The sequence below is a fragment of the Leucopleurus acutus genome, assembly GCF_964270905.1.
Source record: "Leucopleurus acutus genome assembly, chromosome: 14".
Lineage (NCBI taxonomy): Eukaryota > Metazoa > Chordata > Mammalia > Artiodactyla > Delphinidae > Leucopleurus > Leucopleurus acutus.
In genome coordinates, this window is record NC_139156.1 from 23340453 (window position 1) to 23360887 (window position 20435).

Below are 20435 nucleotides of genomic sequence, written 5' to 3' on the forward strand. Positions count from 1 at the left end.
ATGCAAAAAGAGGAAATACTGTCATTTGCAGAAAACATTCAATGATTCAAGATTATGCAAAATATCTCCTGTATTTTTCCATACCTTGCAAGTTATATTCTGTTTAATCCTGGAAAGGGATCCCCTAGTGTTAAATAGCAACAAAGACAACATTAGTGTTGATATTTGAGTATGACTACTCCTGGTGAGCCAGAGCAACCAAATGACTGACTCTCATTTGTGATGGACTGGGGTGCTATACTGGTGGAAGGTGAAGTACCAACTTCCACAGTAATTTAGGTATATAAACATTGTGAGGACACGAATAATTGTAAGCATTGTGGAGAGCACTGACTTTATTCCAAAGCCCTTGCTTTGGAAATCTTAAATTTAAAAAATGACAAGCAATGAAAGCCAAAAGCTTAAATACCATGATGGTATTTAAAGTGACCCTTATCTCCTACAGCAAGAGGACAGACTGGGCTAAAATTCATGGCCGGGATTTAATTGTAAAGGTATCAGATCTGCAAAGGAGACTAAACATACAAAGTTAACAGGTCTCATATTAAAGGTAGAGCTCTTACAGGAGGGCAGAGTACCTGAGACCTGAATTGAGGACATCTGGGGGACAAGCCTGAGAATCTTGAATCCCAGATTGCTCTGAAAGCAGGGGACTGGCAGAAGCAGCCTTTATTTCCTTGCCAGAGAAAAATGGTCTTACCTTGCCTAGATGGCTTGCAAAAGATTACTCCTGAAGCATCTTACTTTCAAGATGGTGCTTATTCTGCTCTGCTGTTACTCAAGGTCTTCAGACCAATAAATATGGACAGGTTTTAACATAATCTGAACAGGAAATTAAAATCTCTACTTGGAATGGAAATAGCTTGCTCCCCAAAATAACTGAAGGATTGGGCTGATGTATACAAGAAGGAACCAGAGGGACAGGTGTGGGAGTGGATCATGAGGGTGAAGAGGGAAGAGTATTACAGGGCAACACTCTCCCATTATTCAAGATTTAATGTCACAGGGCTTCCCTGGTGGCGCAGTGGTTGGGAGTCCGCCTGCCAATGCAGGGGACACGGGTTCGTGCCCCAGTCCGGGGAGATCCCACATGCCGTGGAGCGGCTGGGCCCGTGAGCCATGGCCGCTGAGCCTGCGCATCCGGAGCCTGTGGTCCGCAACGGGAGAGGCCACAGCAGTGAGAGGCCCGCGTACCGCCAAAAAAAAAAAAAAAAAAGATTTAATGTCACAGCAACAACATCTGGAACCAATCCTAATGCACTGTTGGGGTGAGGGCTTGTACAATAGATAAGGTGGAGAGGCTGCAACAGTCCTGGCAGAGTATGAAGAGGTCAGAAAACATAGGGAGGTGGGAATATTAGAACGGATTACCTGAGAAGAGAGAAACACTTTGCAACATTCCCTAGAAGACCCTATAAATATCATCCTTCATCAAAGCAATACGGAAAACTTTGGTGGGTGTGTTAGTTAGCATTCTCCAAAGAATCAGAACTACTAGGATGGATGGATAGACAGAGAGATAGAGAAAGAGAGAGAGGGAGAGAAGAGGAGATTTGGAATTCCAACAGGAATTGGTTCATGAGGTTGTCAAGGCCAAGAAGTCCCACAGTCTGCAGTTCCAAACAGGAGAACCAGGGAAGCTAGTGGTAAAATTCAGTCCAAGTCCAAAGGTTTGAGAACCAGGGGGCTGCTGATGTAAGTCCCAGAGTTCAAAGGCTCAAGAACCAGAAGCTCTGATGTTCAAGGGCAGGGAAAATATGCCCAGCTCAAGAAGAAAGAGAAGGAAGTGGCCCTTCCTTCACCTTTCTGTTCTATTCGGGACTTTAAAAACAGAATAGACAATGCTGCCGATGTTGGTAAGGGCAGATCTCTTTACTCAGTCTGCTGAAATCAAATGCTAATCTCTCCCAGAAACACCCTCACAGACACAGCCAGAAATAAAGTTTTACCAGTTATCCGGGTATCTCTTAGCCCAGTCACACTGATGCATACAATTAACCATCGAAGTGGGAGAACACAGGCATTCACTATGGAAAACCTCAAGAGTCTCTGCACCGAGGATGTGTAAAATTTTAATAGGGGGAGATGTGAGGAGGGTAGTCCTTTTGTTTCTATCTTTCTTGGAGGCACAACAGAACAAACTCTATCTACAATTCCAACATGACTGTCATAGTGATATAATTGATTCATTCTTAAATTAGCTAAATTTGGACCAAATTAGTGATGGTGGTGGTTTTAGAGATTTATTCTCAAGCTGAAAGAAATCAAAGATTCTGGGGCAAGGAATAACATTAGCAGAATGTTTGGGAAGATTCATTTGGCAAGATATATTTTGGATGGGTAGATGTTAGAGGTAGGGCAGATTATAAAGTTGGTTTTTGGAGTAGTACAGGCTTGAGGCATCCAGATCTTGAACTAGAATTGGAAATGTGAAAAATGGAAACAATTGTTTTTTCAAATCACGCATTGATGTCAAATATACCAGTTACCAAAGAGCTTAAACTATGTTTAAGTCATGACGCGAGGTACTAAGGCATTCCAAATGGTACTCCTGATTTCATTCAGATAAATATATTTGTAACTATAGGTAATTGTTTATATTGAGACGTAGTTATTTTTAAGGTATTTAATGAGCTTTTATTCCTCAATGTGTAATGTCACCTTTCAAATTATATTTAGAGGTAATGCGTTATCACCTCTATCCCCAATTCCCCAGTTCCCCTGGGGAACTTCCAATCTTGATGTACAGCAAATAGTCTACTTAAATACTAAGACCTGAAGAGTTGGGATACTTTTAGAAAGTGGAAATTTATGAAGCATTTGTATGTCTGTACTTATGGTAGTATAACAAGCAATGTTAAAGGTCACCTTGCATATTAGTTTTAAAATAAGGAAGCAACAAATAAGTGGACAAATATTAGGTTGGCCAAAAAGTTTGTTTGGGTTTTTCTGTAAGATGTTATGAAAAAACCTGAATGAGCTTTTTGGCCAACTCACTATTAGCCCCCAGGTTTCCGGAGTTTCTAAATTGCTCCAATTTTTTTAGTGTAATTAATCTTGGATTCAGACTACAAATGTTTTATGGAGGGAAATGAATAGGCCAATTGATAATGGTCAAGATAAGAAAACAAAGTTTTACAAAAATGGATGACCATGGGTACATCCATGCCTTAAAACAATAAAACGATTTGCTCTCTTGGATCGTTCAGTGATTCATTTTGCCATGGCATGAAATCTATAGTAATTGCCATTGCTTTATTTTAGATCTGAAAGTTCTTTTAACCCCAGTGTCACCACAGCTTCGTCATCTGCCCCTGTGAAAAAGGGTTAATGTAGGAGGTCTGAGACTGCTATACTTAGAAGGGCTTGCTTGAAATGTTGGCCCTTGGCTGGATCTGAGAACTCGGTTCTTGGAATGTTCCCAGTCAAAAGCTAACTGAGAAGAGGGGATCACTGTGCCAGACTGTTTTGGGAAACAATATGGTTTGTGACAAATACTTGTTTTATTTCAAGGAGTCTGGAATTTTGGTACATGCTAAGCAGATGGTGCTTATGTGACCAGCCCCAGTAAAAACCTTGGGTGCTCATTTTCTAATGGGCTTTTCTGGGCACAAACATCACATACATGTTACTGCATGTACACTGTTGGGAAAGAATGTGCTTTTGTGACCCTTCATGGGAGGACTAGAGCATAAGGAACCTGCACGTGGATTCCTGCAGACTCTACCTGTGTCTTTTCCCCTTACGATACGGCTATATATCCTGACTTCTGTACTGCTATAATAAATCTTAGTCATGAGTACAACAATATGCTGAGTCCAAGAGTTCCTTCCAACCGGCCTCCACGCTGGGTTTTCTGGTCTTGGAGACCCCATCACAGCCCCATTCTTCTCACAGATTTAATGACTCTGGGCAATAGCACCCTATCATCTGTTTAAGTAAGAAACAGCACTTTTTGGATACAGTTGGAGATCAGCTTTTTTCCTCCCCAAGTGGAAAGATAGATAACTCTTAAAGAAAAAGAAGCCAACTTTAGCTGAAGGTACAGGATTTTATTTTTCTACCTATTTAGGTTGTAAAACGCTATCATTATTCACACACAAACATTTAATTGCTTTGGTAATCTTCCTTGGCAACCTGCGGGCACAGTGTCCGGAGTTCATTACAGGTTGTGAAGTTTCCTTTCATTTGTTTTAAATGTGCTGCTCTTTGATTTCCCCAACGGAATGACTGCCCTCTTGCTGTTCTGTTATGGGAAAGGGTAAGTAAAAATGCCAACTAGCCTTCCCCAAACCATCCATCATGCTTTACTACCTGTGTCATAATTCTTTCTTATTTTCAGTACTGTGGAACGGTACTCAATTCCCTGCCCAGAAAAACCAACATTTTTCTTCTTCCCTGAATAGCATGACTAGAGGTCCTGTAAGCTTTTCCCAGGTCACCTTTGGGGTGGCTTTAGTGCAAACTTTTCCAACAAGTGTAGGTACAATTGGCAACCAAGCAAAGCATAAGTATACTAAGGTACCCTATTAAGGTTGAAACAATTTCCACCCTCCTCTCTCCACTGCCCACCGAATTGCAATCAATTAATATACCAAGGATACCAAAAACTGGGAATTCCTTCCAGAGCTCTCAGCAGCTATAACCAACCCAAACTAGAAGTCCTCCATCTCCAGTCCACATTGCTGCTTCCGATTATTCCAATCCCTTTATCAGAAGGGACATTGTCTAAACAATTATTAATTGCCACATACCTATGTACATTAAAATCTTCTACTAAATTTTAAAATACATATTCTCAGGCCATATTCCCATGACATTCTGCTTTTGTAGGTCTAAGGAGGACCCAGGAATGCCTATCTTTTAACAAGTTCCCCTGATAATGCTCTATACAGAAGGATGTGATGGGAATGTAAAGAGATCGTAACTGTAATTTGGGAAAATGCCAGAAAGAACAACATTCAATGTATTTCTCTCTCTATTACATGATTATCTTAAACAGATGAAAAAGAGAGGCAGTGAACAAGCTCAGGAGCCATGGCTTTTCAACTCAAGAGCTTTCAATACACATGCAGCAGGAAGACACAGGAGAGAAATGAACTGACCTTTTTTGAGAATTACATTTTCTTCCCTCTTCCTCCCATTCTTCCGTGAATTTGCAAAGATTTTCATAATCTCCCAGCCTCTAAATAGAGCTGTTGTTTTTTTCTTCTAAGCATCACAGATAAACACAGTTTGGTGAAGCTTGATTGTAAGGAACAGCTGAGTCCTCTAAGGACTAATCTAGGACACAGAGAAGTTAAATCTATTTGCCTGCTTGGTTCCCGGATTTATGATTAAGGAGAACAAGTAATGCACAAAACGGGTAGGTAATTATAATGCATAAAAACAGATCAGACTAATTCATCCTGGGCCACACATGATTTGATGAGTTTTGGTGTTTTTTTTTTAAATAAAATACCTCAGCTAAATTGATCTGAGACCCTTAAGACACAAACCTTTAGGAGTTGGTGGTGATTCTTTAAAGGAGAAGGAAACCTGCTTTTTCACTCTTCCAGTTGGCTGCCTAATGCGTCAAGACAGCTGCCCAGGATACTTGCAATTGTTACTGATAAGCTTATGATTCCCTCTGAAATGCAGCGCCACCATGTAGAGCCTTGTTTGTTCCTACCATCTCTTGGACAGTCTTGGTGACTTTTACTTACATGGTTGCTGTTTATTTTCTTTCTCTTCTCATGCCCTAGTGGGTCTTTTCTCTCTCACTCCTATGTTCTCTCTCTCACATCTTTTTTTTTTTTTTTTACCGTATGCGGGCCTCTCCCTGCTGTGGCCTCTGCAGTTGTGGAGCACAGGCTCCGGACACGCAGGCTCAGCAGCCATGGCTCACGGGCCCAGCCGCTCCGCGGCATGTGGGATCTTCCCGGACCGGGGCACGAACCCGTGTCCCCTGCATCGGCAGGCGGACTCTCCCACATCTTTTTTCTTCTTTCCCTACCACCTATCCTTCTGATTTCGCATACAGTAAGGGCAAGGTCTACCGCAGTCATGTGGCCTAACTACAGACCCAGTCGAGATACTCACTGCATACTATCTGTGATACTGTGATTTATAATAAGAAATTTATATTTGGTTTTTGTCCCCATTTCTGGCACAAAGCTCCTAAAGCCCTTGGAATTTCCTAAATGCTGAGAGTGATAAAGGTGTCTTGCATTATGTTAAAGAGATGACTTTTGGAAAGCACCTAAGGATGGGGGCTGGTTGTCAGGAAAATCAACCACATGATTAGAGGTTTGGAACTTCCAGTCCCACCCCTGTGATTTCTAGGAGGGGAGAGAGGCTGGAGATTCCTCTCCATTTCTTTATGTTATCCATCTATGATCTAATTTCTAGAACCCTCAATTTCACTATGATCCTTTTCAGTCCCTCTCCTGTTGACCAAAGTCTCTCAAAATGAACTATGGCAGACGCAGTACTACTGAGGGAATTGACGCATAACCTTCCTAACAGTGCATTAGACTTGATACACATATTGAAAGAACGTTTAATAAGCACTCCTCTATTCTCTGAGTGTGCATTTATAAGTATACACACACAGAGACACACATGCACACACACACATACATAATGCAAAGCACACACATATATGTATATGTATATAAACTTAACACACTTCACAATTTTCACTGTTAGACTATATCTTGTAAGTATGACCCCAATTATAGTCTATTAAATCCATATTAACTCTGTTGCTGTCATCCTGTTTGCACTTAACAACAGCTTTATACCACCTATAAATTTAATAAACACATTTCTATGTCTTTATTAAAGGAATTATTAAAAGTTGACTATGCCAGGTGCAAGGATAGAGCTTGGAGGCATGTTCTTAAAGACTAACTTACTTTTTGTTATTGAACTATTTATCAGACACATTCAAGGAATAATAATGAAACCACCTAAAGGTGGCCTAACTTCCTTAGCTGTTCTTTGAGGATATCATGCTTTGCTGAAGTCTGGATACTCAGAATTTTCCTGGTGCTCTAGTCTAATATCTGAATCTTCAAAACAAAACACAATTGCTCCCAGGACCTATCTTTCTCTGCTACCTGTGGTCCTGCACAGTTTCAAGCCACCATGGGGAAGACCAGAACATTTTCCAGCAGAACTTCACGCAAGAAGAAATGTCCCAAAGTTGCTTCAGTGGAATACGTTTTGATAAAAAGGTACCAGAAACCTCTCACACTGGCCTTTCTGTTCCACAAATAGGTTAAGCATGCTCACTGTAGGAAACGGGACCTTGATATTTCCTGGGGTTTCCATGGGTGGCTTCTTCTCTGCATTCTGGTCTCAGCTCAAACGTCACCTCCTCAAGGAACTGTTCCTACCATCCCATCTCTGCCTCTTACAAGCTGTGGGATCTTAAAAAGCAACTTAATGTCTCTGGGATTCTGTTTCCTCCTCTACAAGAGAAGGGCAAAAAGGGCTACCTCCTTCACTGAGCTTTTGTGGGGATTAAATGATTTAAAATGTAATTCTCTTAGAGCAGTATCTTTGCTGTATTAATAGTAAACTCTATTATTATCACTATTATTGTTGTTATTATTTGAACACTTGCTTTCCTTCCTCACAGTCATTCTAACAAATTTACCTATTTTATTTTCTTCAAAGCATTATTACTATCTCAAATTACTGTTCACTGTTGTTCCCAGTTTACTTGTTGATTTTCAGTAACCTTCAACCTGACAGGTAAACGCCATAAAAACACACTTCTGTCTCTGCATGACTGCATTCCCATTGATTACAATGGCATCTGGCACAACATACTCTGTCAATGCCATCAGTTAAATGAAGGAATGCTTGCACAAATGAATGAAAGGCAGTCTCCAGAGTATTATCATATCTCTAGTATTTCTTGGCATATGGAAACACCAAACATCAGCTATTCTAAATTTCTGAATTTGGGAATCCTAGACTTGGCAATCCTGGCCATCCTAGACTTCATGGAATCAAGGAACTCTATATTCCTAACTTTTGTCTGAGCGCTCCTCATAATATTCATGTCAGATTATGAGAAAGAGACAGAGTTACATTCAAAGCCGAAGACAAACTAATAAAGAGAGAAAACTCCTAAGAATAGGAACCTAGCAAGTGTATTGTAAAGTAATTCAATAGCTCCCAAAAGGAAAGATGGGACGCCACCGTACAAGCATAAACACTGGGCTATTTGAGGCTAGTCTGCCTGAAGAAAACTATCTAGTCCTTGATTCACACACAAAAAGTAGAAAGTAGACTTTAAAATATTCTGACTAAATAAATTGTGGTATTTTATACGATGGAATATTCTGAAGACCTCAATAAAAGAATAAGATAGATCTTTATATGGCTTGAGAAATGCTTGTTAGTATTTTTGAATAAAATATTCAGAGTAGTTGAGGAAATATAATGTTTTGTGTCATGGAGATATACTCAAAATATTAATATTTTCTCCACTTGGATATATGCATACTGCATGGGTGGGTATGCGCGTACATCTGTAAAGAAATAGGAAAAGGTCTGGAAGAATGCACAGAAGTCATAATGGTTGTCATCTTTAGGAAGGAACAGAGAACAGAATTGTTTGAGGTAGTCTAAGCGGTCTCTGGCCTTATTTGTAATGTTAATTTTTCTCAACAAAAACATATCCATGGGCTTCCCTGGTGGCACAGTGGTTGAGAGTCCGCCTGCCGATACAGGGGACACGGGTTCGTGCCCTGGTCCGGGAAGATCCCACATGCCACGGAGCGGCTGGGCCCGTGAGCCATGGCCGCTGAGCCTGCGCGTCCGGAGTCTGTGCTCCGCAACGGGAGAGGCCACAACAGTGAGAGGCCTGCGTACCGCAAAAACAAACAAACAAACATATCCATGCCTTGTTTGAATGACAAATTGATGTAAACCTAAAAATTAGAAAAGAGAGCACATTTTCCACAAGTGTGGAAACTGCCCTAAAAATTCTGCTTGCGTATTAGACTTCTGTATGGTTAATACAACTGTAATACTTATCAGTACAGCTTAACTGAAATGAAGATAGTTTGGCGCAGAGTATCCTGAATAAACATGCTATATTGAAATGAGTGTGCTTCCTTTTTCAGGTGCATATAAACATCTGTTTATAAGTTAAAAAATTTGGTGGCAGGCTGTTAGCAAACTGACTGGCGAGTATTTCTCCCCTACAATCTACTGTTCTTCTCCTTTAACAGTGAACATCTTTTTGTTTTTCTATTTTAAATTGTGGGGCTTCTCTTCCAGTCTCTAAACCCCCTCAAAGATCACTGATGGTTTCACCATGAACACCTCAGTTCATTTTTCTCCAGACCCTTGAATTAACTTTGCTTGGGTCGAAGAGATACAAGTTCATTTGACTGTTGCTGAAAAAAATTATTTCCCCTTCTACATTGGATGTTTGGGCATTTTGATTTTTGTTTTGTTGTTGGTAATGAGAAACAAGGCTGTACTATCTTTTCCACTGGGGACAAAAATATTTGGCAAAGACTGGGAAAAGAGGAACTTGCAAGTTTGTCTCTTCTATATTACAGTAAATATATCGCTATCTGCCCCAAACAGCTGTGCTGTCTCTTCTTTGCTTTCGCTTAGTTGCAAACAGTTAGTCGCCCCACCTGTTGCAAAAGTCTCAGTAGATTTAGCCCTTTGTTTAGGTTTGGCCCTTTCTTCTACCTCACATGCCTCCCATCTTTTAATGGAGCTCACCGTGAGCACCCCAAGATGTGACAGTGGTTTCCTTAGTCGATTTCCCCTTTCCTTGTCCTTCTGGAATACTTGTGATGGCTTGTATGGTCAGATTTTCAGCTTTTTTTTTTTTTTTTTTTTTTTTTGCGGTACGCGGACCTCTCACTGTTGTGGCCTCTCCCGTTGCGGAGCACAGACTCCGGACGCGCAGGCTAGGCGGCCATGGGCTCACGGGCCCAGCCGCTCCGCGGCATGTGGGATCTTCCCGGACCGGGGCACGAACCCATGTCCCCTGCATCGGCAGGCGGACTCTCAACCACTGCGCCACCAGGGAAGCCCAAATTTTCAGCTTTTAATGTTCTATCCCTTTCGAGCCACATCCTTTCAGAGCCACTAGTTAAAATTCCTTCTTTTCTATGAGTTTTTTGAAATCTGGTCTACGTCTCTCTGTTGCCTATTATAAAATCCTCCCTGGAGTGGTCACTTTCTCCCAGGGTTCTCATGTCCTCCAGAGCACCAATACATTCTTCCTTCTTGGCCGTAATTATATCTAGAGGGGCAGTTACACTCACTGCTTTCTCCACCACTGACTCTGTCAGATGCTCACTCTGACTCAAATGAGATTTCCAGCTGATGTCTGCTAATACCACAGTATTTGGAAATGTTTGGGTTTTGTCTGGGTTTTTTTTTCCCCCTGGCCAGAACGTTCACTTTCATTTCTCTCTACTTTTAACCTTATCCAAATATCGTACCACGTGTGGGGCCTGAGACTCCTGACAGCTACACGGAAAGATTTTCTCTCAAACCCGAAAGCAAATGGGACTTTGAAAAAAACCTGGCTGTTTCTGTTCTTCTTAAGAAGAAAGATTTTTGTGTCTCTACCAAGTAATAAGCTGCAATAAGGAAGAAGCAACATGCAAAAATTGAAAATCCTCTTGTAAATGTCTCGTTTGCTTAGAAATTATTTTTGATACTTTGTTCCTATATTTTTATAAAAGGATAAGGAAAAACAGCTGTAACAGAGACTGATGTGTGTTCACTATTCCTATGGCTCTTTTTATTATCTAGTTTTCCCCAGTTTCATTGAAATATAATTGACATATAACATTGTATGAGTTTAAGGTGTATACTGTGTTGATTTGATAAACTTATAGACTACAAAATGATTACCACTATAGTGCTAGCTACTCCTACTTCTTCCTTCTCCTGTGTACACAGCTAGGTTACATTTTCCAGTGGTCCTTGCAAGTAGGCGAGGCCATGCAGCTGGGCTCTGGCTGTTGGAATGTAAGTGATGTGATGTCCGCGATTTCAGGCCTTGCTCCTATAAAACTTCCCGTTTGGTCCTATATTCTCTCTTCCACTGCCTCCGCCTGAATTCAGAGGATCATGTGGCTAGATCCTAGGGATGATGGCAGAGCCATACAAGGGAGGAAGCTTACCTCCCCGCAATATGGATGGAGGAGAGTACTTGTTCTGCTAGCTAACCCACTTGACTCTGGTATCTGCCTTCACAGCCCACCCAAACTATACTTAATGACTTTAAGCTACTGAATCCAGGTTATATTTTTAATCCACATACTCTTGCTCTCTCTGTTGTATCTGGTCCCACTGACAACAACTTGCTTCATCAAGTTCTCTCCATCCTTGAATTTCATGGCATTACCTGTTGTAGTTCTCATCCTACCTCCTAAGGTTCTCTCCATCTGTTAGCTCCTGTTTCAATGTGGGTATCCATGAAGCTCCATCACCACCTACTTATCACTCAACATGCTCTCCTCAGGTATTTAATTCCATTTCTATGTTTTTAAACTAACATTTAATAACCCGTTTCAAATTTTGGTCCCAGTTTCTAACTTTATGTTTTTTAATGACATGTTCTGCTTCTGCCCTGTGTACTGGTAATAGTGTACTACTTACCCTTCCATGGATATGCTAAATTCTTGCATCCCTCTTTTTTCATATATTGGTTTCTCTGCCTTTCATGATGAAACTCCTATTTTCATCTCAAGGAAATCAATCACCACTGCTTCTCTGATCATCCCTCCCGGGCAGAATCGGGAACCCTCCTCTTTATGATCTAACTGTTAACTTCCATGCATCTTCATCATTAGCATGTAACACAATCACTTGTACATGTTTATTACAGCCACCAAGGCTGTGAATTCTTCAAAGGCAGGTTTCATATATTACTCCTTCTTGTCTACTTCATTTTTCAGTATAGCAACTTCCACATAACCAGCACCCAGTGCAGGTGAATTGAAAAATTATGAAATGAAATGATAGTTTACTAAAACTCTCCTTTAACATATACCAAAATTTGGAAGGATTTCCTTTTCTGGGCTACACCCCAGCAATGTAGGGACAACTCACCCTGCTTTTAGCCCTCTGTCAAAAGTGCCAAAGAGAACACTTTCTGTTAGTTTTGAAATAATGTGGCTTGATTGGTGGTTGTGGTCAATACGAGGGGTTTTGCTTCTAGTCAATACTGGAGGCTTCTGTGCGACTACTGGGTCCCACAAAGTATTTGAGTGTTGAATCATTTATATTACCTTCATAGGGACAGAAGTATTGTGGGGACATGGCTATATGCTATTTTTTTTAATACATCTTTATTGGAGTATAATTGCTTTAAAATACTGTGTTAGTTTCTGTTGTACATCAAAGTGAATCAGCCATATGCATACATATATCCCCATATCCCCTCTCTTTAGTTTCTCCCTCCCACCCTCCCTATCTCACCCCTCTAGGCGGTCACAAAGCACCGAGGTGATGATCTCCCTGTGCTATGTGGCTGCTTCCCACTAGCTATCTATTTTACATTTGGTAGTGTATATATGTCTATGCTATTCTCTCACTTCTCCCCAGCTTCCCCCTCCCTCCCCGTGTCCTCAAGTCCATTCTCTATGTCTGCGTCTTTATTCCTGTTCTGCCCCTAGGTTCATCAGAACCTTTTTTTTTTTTTTAGATTCCATATATATGTGTTAGCATACGGTATTTGTTTTTCTCTTTCTGACTTACTTCACTCTGTATGATAGACTCTAGGGCCATCCACTTCACTAGAAATAACTCAATGTTGTTTCTTTTTATGGCTGAGTAATATTCCATTGTATATATGTACCACATCTTCTGTATCCATTTGTCTATATGTACCACATCTTCTTTATCCATTTGTCTGTCGATGGGCATTTAGGTTGCTTCCACATCCTGGCTATTGTATTTTATAGTTCTCTTATTTCACTTGGGAATCAAAGGCTGATATATTGGTATGTTCCTCAGAAAAACTAACTACAGTAATCAACCAACCAACCAACCAACAAAAACACCCAAAACAGCGCTTTATACAATAAGAATGTATAGACTGGAGAGCTCTATCTAGAGATTTGAAAAAAATGAGTATTGGGTTGGCCAAAAAGTTCGTTCAGGTTTTTCTGGCCCAGCTTACGAAAGCCCGAACAAACTTTTTGGCCAACCCAAAACAAGTCTGCAATTGAATGAAGGAGAATAAAGGTAGAGACATTTTATTTTATCTGCCTCCATTACCACCACCTTGGTTTTAAGACTGGCAAAACTTGAGCATGATTCTGCTGAGACCTTCTTTATAAAGAGAAGAAACACAGCAAGAATGGCTAGTTAAGAGAAATTCCAAAGTAAAAAGAGACAGTAACAGTACCCATATTTTACACAGTAGGATAGCTTTGGGTAGGTAATAATGCACCACAATATGAAATATAAAGAGCTATAACAACCAACAACTGTAAGCAATACTGATATTAAACATGTCCAGAAGAGGACTAGCTCAAATACCTCCTCTTCCAGGAAGTCTTTCTTGGTTCTTCCTAATCAGAAGCAAATGTTTCCTCTTCTGAGCTCAGCTGTGGTTGGATTCTGCTTCTCTAGTGATATCTACCACCAGCACTGTACCTCATGTTGCCATATCTCCTAAGGCACTCTGAAAACTTTTTGAGTTCAGGAACAGTATCTAATTTTACATTTTGGTACGATCACTAGCAGCTAAGACTGTGTCTGGTGCATTCTGGTGTTCAACAAGCATTTATTAAACTCACATTAATAACTGGTTCTTTCTTGTAGGTGAGAATGAAGTCTGTAAAAAAAAATTATACTCAACTCTCTCTCTACACTCAAATTTCCTAGCAAGAAAATTTAATACTTGTCATATGCAGCTCTTTGTGTGCAATGAAACTTCCATCAGGTTTCTACTGGGATTTAATAAACATTTATTGAATAGCTGGTGAAAATGAAGAATTCACAGACTGGCGTTTGGAGTCAGCTTTTTGCATCTTCAGAGACTTGCCTCTGACAAGACTGAAGTTCCTTTGGTATGTAACTCTAACCACTTGACAATGATGAAGAGAATTTCCTTGGTTAGGTGTGTCTGTATGTGTAAAATTCAGAGAGAGGTAAATGGGCTCTTAGAAGATCTAGATCTGCCAGTCCAGGTTAAGATTCTCTATAGAGACAACTGCCAGGTTTTGTATGCTTGTACTCGCCAGTTAATGCAAACAGATGTTGAGTAGAAACAGAGAGCTGGTTTATTATCACCGAACACGGGTGATAATGACTTTGGAATCAATACCTGCTGAATCTTTCCCCTTCTTCTCCCTAAACATACAGATGCTGCTCGATCAAAGCAAAACTGTTACAGAAGAATTGATTTCTCATTTCCAAACACATGTGGCTTAACTTGCAGCCAATTGTGTAAACCATCTTAAGCCCTTTTCCAGGAGAAAGAGGGCTGCAAATAAATAAATAAGGGGGCTATATTTTCCTGCCTTCATGAGAATGGATTTCTGGGCTCCTTTCTGCAGAAATTGATGCCATGTGTTCTCTTGCTAGCCTCACGCTGTAAATAACATTTTGACTTTGGGCATCCTGGTGAAATATACTTAAAAATAAATTAGATGGGGCTCTAGGCAAAGATTAATTTGGAAGTGGATACCTGCTACGGCTTTGCACTCTGTTGCCATAGGGCTATGCAGTCCAAACTGTATTCCTCTTCAGGCCATTAAAAAAATAGAAATGTGTGTTTGCAAGTTACTTTGTGGATTTTTTTTTCCGTTGCTACCTCACGCATGGCTTTCCTGGGGATGTCAACAGAGTCAGTTAGCAAAATAAAGATAGATGGCAGGGAAATAATTCTGGAGGTTTAGTTGCTGTTGTTGTTTTGTTTTGTTTTTGCAATGCGACTATTACAGATACTCAGTTGTACTCATTCTTAACTAGAGATTTTTATTTTTAACCATTACCCATTAGTTTTCTGCTCTCCTGAGAGCCAACTGCCATCCCTTGCCCTGAGAAGGGCAAGATTTTTTTTTAATCAATGGGTGACTAAGCACTTTGCTACTCTGTCATGCTTTTCAGAATTTAAGGGAAATGAAAATAAACTAGGCACTCAAAGTGTGGGGAAGAAACCAAAGGTGCCAGAATACCAAGTGTGGAAACTGCAAAAACATCCTCAGTTTTCCATCCCTCCTTGTATTCATTTCCTCTACAAAACGAACTTCATGGTTCCTTTCCTCAGGAGTTGGAGACTGTTTCCCCAATTCTTGAATTTGGGATTTGTGACTTACTTTGATCAACAGAATGAGGCAGACAAAGATAGGGAGCCAGTTATGAACCCAGACCTTAACAGGTCTTATGGTCTAAACTCTGCACTCTACCAGAACCCTGCCATGGTAACACAAACATGTCAAGGCTATTCTATGGACATAGGAGAGATGGCATGGAGGAGAGCCCGGTGGTTTCAGTTAAGACTATCTCAGAGCAGCCTACATCAAGCCAACCTGAAAACATATGAGAGTGGCCTTCTCAGACCAGCAGAGCTGCCTCATTGACACATAGCTGACAGCAGATGCCTGAAGGAGCCCAGCCTAAACCAGAAGAACCAGCCCACTGAGCCATGCTTGAAGCACTGAACTGCAGAATCATGAGCCACTTAAATGGGGGCTTTTTAAAGCTATTTTGTTTGAGGGTATTTTGTTATGCAGAAATAACTAACCAATATACGTGCAATAATAAAAATTGAACTAGCTTTTGAGTTAGATCAGCTGGTGTTCACATCCTGGCTGTAGCATGCAAGTGGCTAGGTTTGTGAAAGGTTTAACCTAATTTCTTCATTTGAAAATTAGTAGTAATAACAATAGTATAATAATAAGAATACCTACATTTGCATTGTTTCTAAGGGATAGAAATCACACATGTAAAGCATTTGACCCTCAGCAGATGGTAGCTGTTATAAACAAAGGAAAATAATTAGGGATGAGAAAGAAGAGAACAAGGAGAGAGTTAAGAAAAGAGAAGAGATGGGGCTTCCCTGGTGGCGCAGTGGTTGAGAGTCCGCCTGCTGATGCAGGGGACACGGGTTTGTGCCCCGATCCGGGAAGATCCCACATGCCGCGGAGCAGCTGGGCCCGTGAGCCATGGCCACTGAGCCTGCGCATCCGGAGCCTGTGCTCCCCAACAGGAGAGGCCCCAACAGTGAGAGGCCCGTGTACCAGAAAAAAAAAAGAGAAGAGGTAAGAGAGAAAAGATAAGAGAGAGAGGGAGAGAAATTGAAGAGTTGGGGATAATCTGGGGCATTGAAAATTGAGGTGGGAAGGCTGTCTTTTTCCTTAAATGGATCCTGTGGCTGCTATCTGTGGGCATATTAAATATTATTGGATTAGTAAGAGGTAAAACACATCTGTCATTTATTGAACCCACAATATGTTTTAGGACCTCTGCTAAGGTTTTCAGCAAAAATATTTCATTTAATTCTCACACTCTTCCTATATTAAGTAGTTATAATTGTTATCCCCATATTACAAATAAGAAATTGAGGCTTAGAGGATGTAAGGACCTGTCCAAGACCACACAGCTGATGAGGGACAGGACAGGAGATGAGTTTTGTGTGACACTGGGCTCTTAAGTGCCACGGAGTACACTTTTTCCCTAGAAAGCCTGCATTTAGGGGTTAATCTGAGTTTTACAAACCTATCATAATGGACTAAGAAAAGACTCCCTTTTAATCAAGAAAGCTTTGTAAATCAGATGTAACTTAAGTGCACATTAAGCTCCATAAATCAGACACATTCTTGAGAATGCATTAAGCAAGATGTTAGGTTCATCTTTTAAACATCGGGGAACCTGAGGGTTTAGTTGGTTCTCAGTGACAATTCCTTTGTCTTCAACCTTTTTTTTTTTTTTTTTTTTTTGCGGTACGCGGGCCTCTCACTGCTGTGGCCTCTCCTGTTGCGGAGCACAGGCTCTGGACGTGCAGGCTCAGCGGCCATGGCTCACAGGCCCAGCCGCTCAGCGGCACGTGGGATCCTCCCGGACGGGGGCACGAACCCACGTCCCCTGCATCGGCAGGCGGACCCTCAACCACTGCGCCATCAGGGAAGCCCTAGAGCCAGAATTTTGAAAGTTGTCAGGGTATATATTTTGTAGCCATTGATGCAAGAACTAGAATTTTATACGAACCAGGTCAGAAGTATTACATTGACTCAGGCCGTAGAAACCAGTTACTTGATACTTTAACTAATACATTCGCTATTTGACATCTTTCCCCAACTGGAAGAAATGTAATCTAAAACAAACTCAGAAAGCCCGAGGGATTTTGCTTTCTCACATTTTGAAAGTAAAGGTAAGGGGCTGAACATGTTTTATTTCTAAGCTTTGACTGATTCCCTGTCATTTTCTTTACTCCACTCAATACGCGACTCTCCTCATCATTAAAAAGAACTTTAGTGAAAAAATTTCTTGGTAATTTGTATTGCCAAAGATTACACATTTTCACAACACCAGATTGGTGAGGTTTTCAGGATATACACTTGCAAGTAAGTTAAAGTATACATAAACACACACACATACACACGCACACACCACTGAGTTTGATCTGTAATGTCAGGGTCTTATTTGGGTGATCCCACATTTGGAAATTTTAGTCTGCCTTCAAATAAATTGCAAGTCAGGACTGTGATGAAGCATCGTGATTTCTGGCAGCTAAGATAAATCTTGTGCTAGATAAAATTTCAAGTGATCCATCTTCGAGAAAATCAAATGGGCTCACAAAATTATCCTCCAGAGCTTTTATGCATATACCAGAGTGCTGTTTTCTCACAAAGAAAGAGCTTCTAAGCACAGCAGCATCTGAATTGATGGCCAGACCATTACACGGATGATTATAGCAGAACCAAAGGAAGAGAAAGCCATTCTTCATATATTTCAGAACCCAGAACTCAAATGTAGAATCTTAAGACTATTTCAGTCACTTTTCTGACTTTTTTTGTCTTAGGACAGTCTTCCCATAACTTAACCAAAAACTCTTCAATATTCAAAGCACCACAAGCTTAAATATAACACACAATTTTTGCCTTCTAGAAGGATCTGTCCCGCAGCTTCCTTCATACGCATTATTTATTTTTAAGCTCAAGTTTACAACTGACTAAGAAAATCTTCTTAAAATGGAGACCCTCCTGAAAAGTCACTGCCAGACCTCTATTCATTTAATTGACTTAGAGACAATACCGTAATTTTATAAAAGTGGGAATTCTGTGTAGTGCAGTGACTGGTCCAAACATATTAGACCAAGTGTCGTATTTAGAAAAGGGGCGTTTCTTGCGTCCCTTTTTTTTTTTTTTTTTTTTTTGCGGTACGCGGGCCTCTCACTGTTGTGGCCTCTCCCGTTGCGGAGCACAGGCCCCAGACTCGCAGGCTCAGCGGCCATGGCTCACGGGCCCAGCCGCTCCGTGGCATGTGGGATCTTCCCGGACCGGGGCACGAACCCGTGTCCCCTGCATCGGCAGGCGGACTCTCAACCACTGCGCCACCAGGGAAGCCCTCTTGCATCCCTATTATTGCCCAAGATCCTTCATGTTTATTGAATTCTCATTTAATTCTAATAACTACCCATTGCAGCAGGTATTACAGTCTCCATTTCAGGCATGACAAAATAGAAGGAAATAACGTGCTTATAGATCTGTGGAGTAACAAAGTGCTGGCATAGGGATTCCAGTCCTTATCCATCTAGGTCTCAATTTCCTTTTCCTTCCTGGCTGTCATATGGCCTTTCTGAGTGTATGTTATTGAATATCCTCTTTGTCCCTTGAGAACTTAAGAAGTGATGTGATGTGATGTGAATGAAGTAATCTGATACTTGCTTGTGTCTCACAGTTCCACTTAAAAAATTATGTTTGGGGCTTCCCTGGAAGCTGTCACTTTTGAAGACAGATAATAATCCAGTGGCTACATAAATAGCCCTGTACCCAAAACAGGCCCAGGAAACCAGTGACCCACAAATAAAACAAGAACAGCAATAAAACTCCAAAACACAGTGATTAATTCACACCATCAGTATTACTGCTTTCTGTAAAGGTATTTCTAATGAGGAGAGATAAATAAAGCTTTTAAAAATATATGCCATTGTAATTCTGCATCATTGATTTTTAGTGAGTTACCTACACCGTAAGTTTGCATATAAAAATTTTTTGGTAGGGGTGAGAAGATTGTGTTACATTATTGATAGGAGCAGAAAGGTCTTCTGCTTTCTTTGAGACAAGGGATATTTATAATTTGGATGTTTTTATTATGCAACTCTTACCACAAAATTTCCAAAGGAAACCTGTGTATATGCATGAGTGCACATTTTTTTTAACTACTATAAACCCTCCAATGTGGGAAGAAGAAAACTCTTTGAATTCTAACTGTTGTTGAAAAGATGATTTGTTACTCACAGGTCCTAAGAGGACTGAACATGCCATGTCATGCAGGGCCACACAGGGTGGCACCAGGGTTGGTGAGGAGGCAGAAGGCATTATAGGAAAGTTTGGGCAAAGAAAAAAAAATTACTATGGTTTTTAAGGCAAGAAATGGGTAAATTGGAGAGCAACAGAACCACAACTAACTGCTGAAAAATCATCGACAGGAAGACACTGGAACTCACCAGAAAAGATATCCCACATCCAAAGACAAAGGAGAAGCCACAGTGAGATGGTGGGAGGGGTGCAATCACAATAATCTCAAATCCCATAATCACTGGGAGGGTGACTCACAAACTGGAGAACAATTATACTACAGAAACCCACAAACTGGAGTGAAGGTTCTGAGCCCCACATTACGCTTCCCAACCAGGGGTTCCAGCAATGGGAGGAGGAATTCCCAGAGAATCAGACTTGGAAGCCTAGCAGGATTTGACTGCAGGACTTTGACAGGACTGGGAGAAGCAGGTACTCCCCTCTTGGAGGGCACACACAAACTATTGTGCACATCAGGACTCAGACTCCCCATGGGAGACTGAACCAGACCTACCTGCTAGTGTTGGAGGGTCTCCTACAGAGGCAGGCAGTGGCTATGGCTTGCCATGGGGATGGGGACACTGGCAGCGGAGGTTCTGGGAAGTGCTCCTTGGCATGAGCCCTCCCAGAGTCCACCATTAGTCTCACCAAACAGCCTGTGGCCTCCAGTACTGGGTCGCCTCAGGCAAAATAACCAACAGGGAGGGAACTCAGCCTCACCCATCAGCAGGCAAGCAGATTAAAGTTTCACTGAGCTCTGCCCACCAGAGCAACACTCAGCACTACCCACCACCAGTCCCTCCCATCAGGAAGCTTGCACAAGGTCTTAGATAGCCTCATCCACCAGAGGGCAGACCGCAGGAGTAAGAAGAACTACAGTCCTGCAGCCTGCGGAACGAAAACCACATTCACAGAAAGATA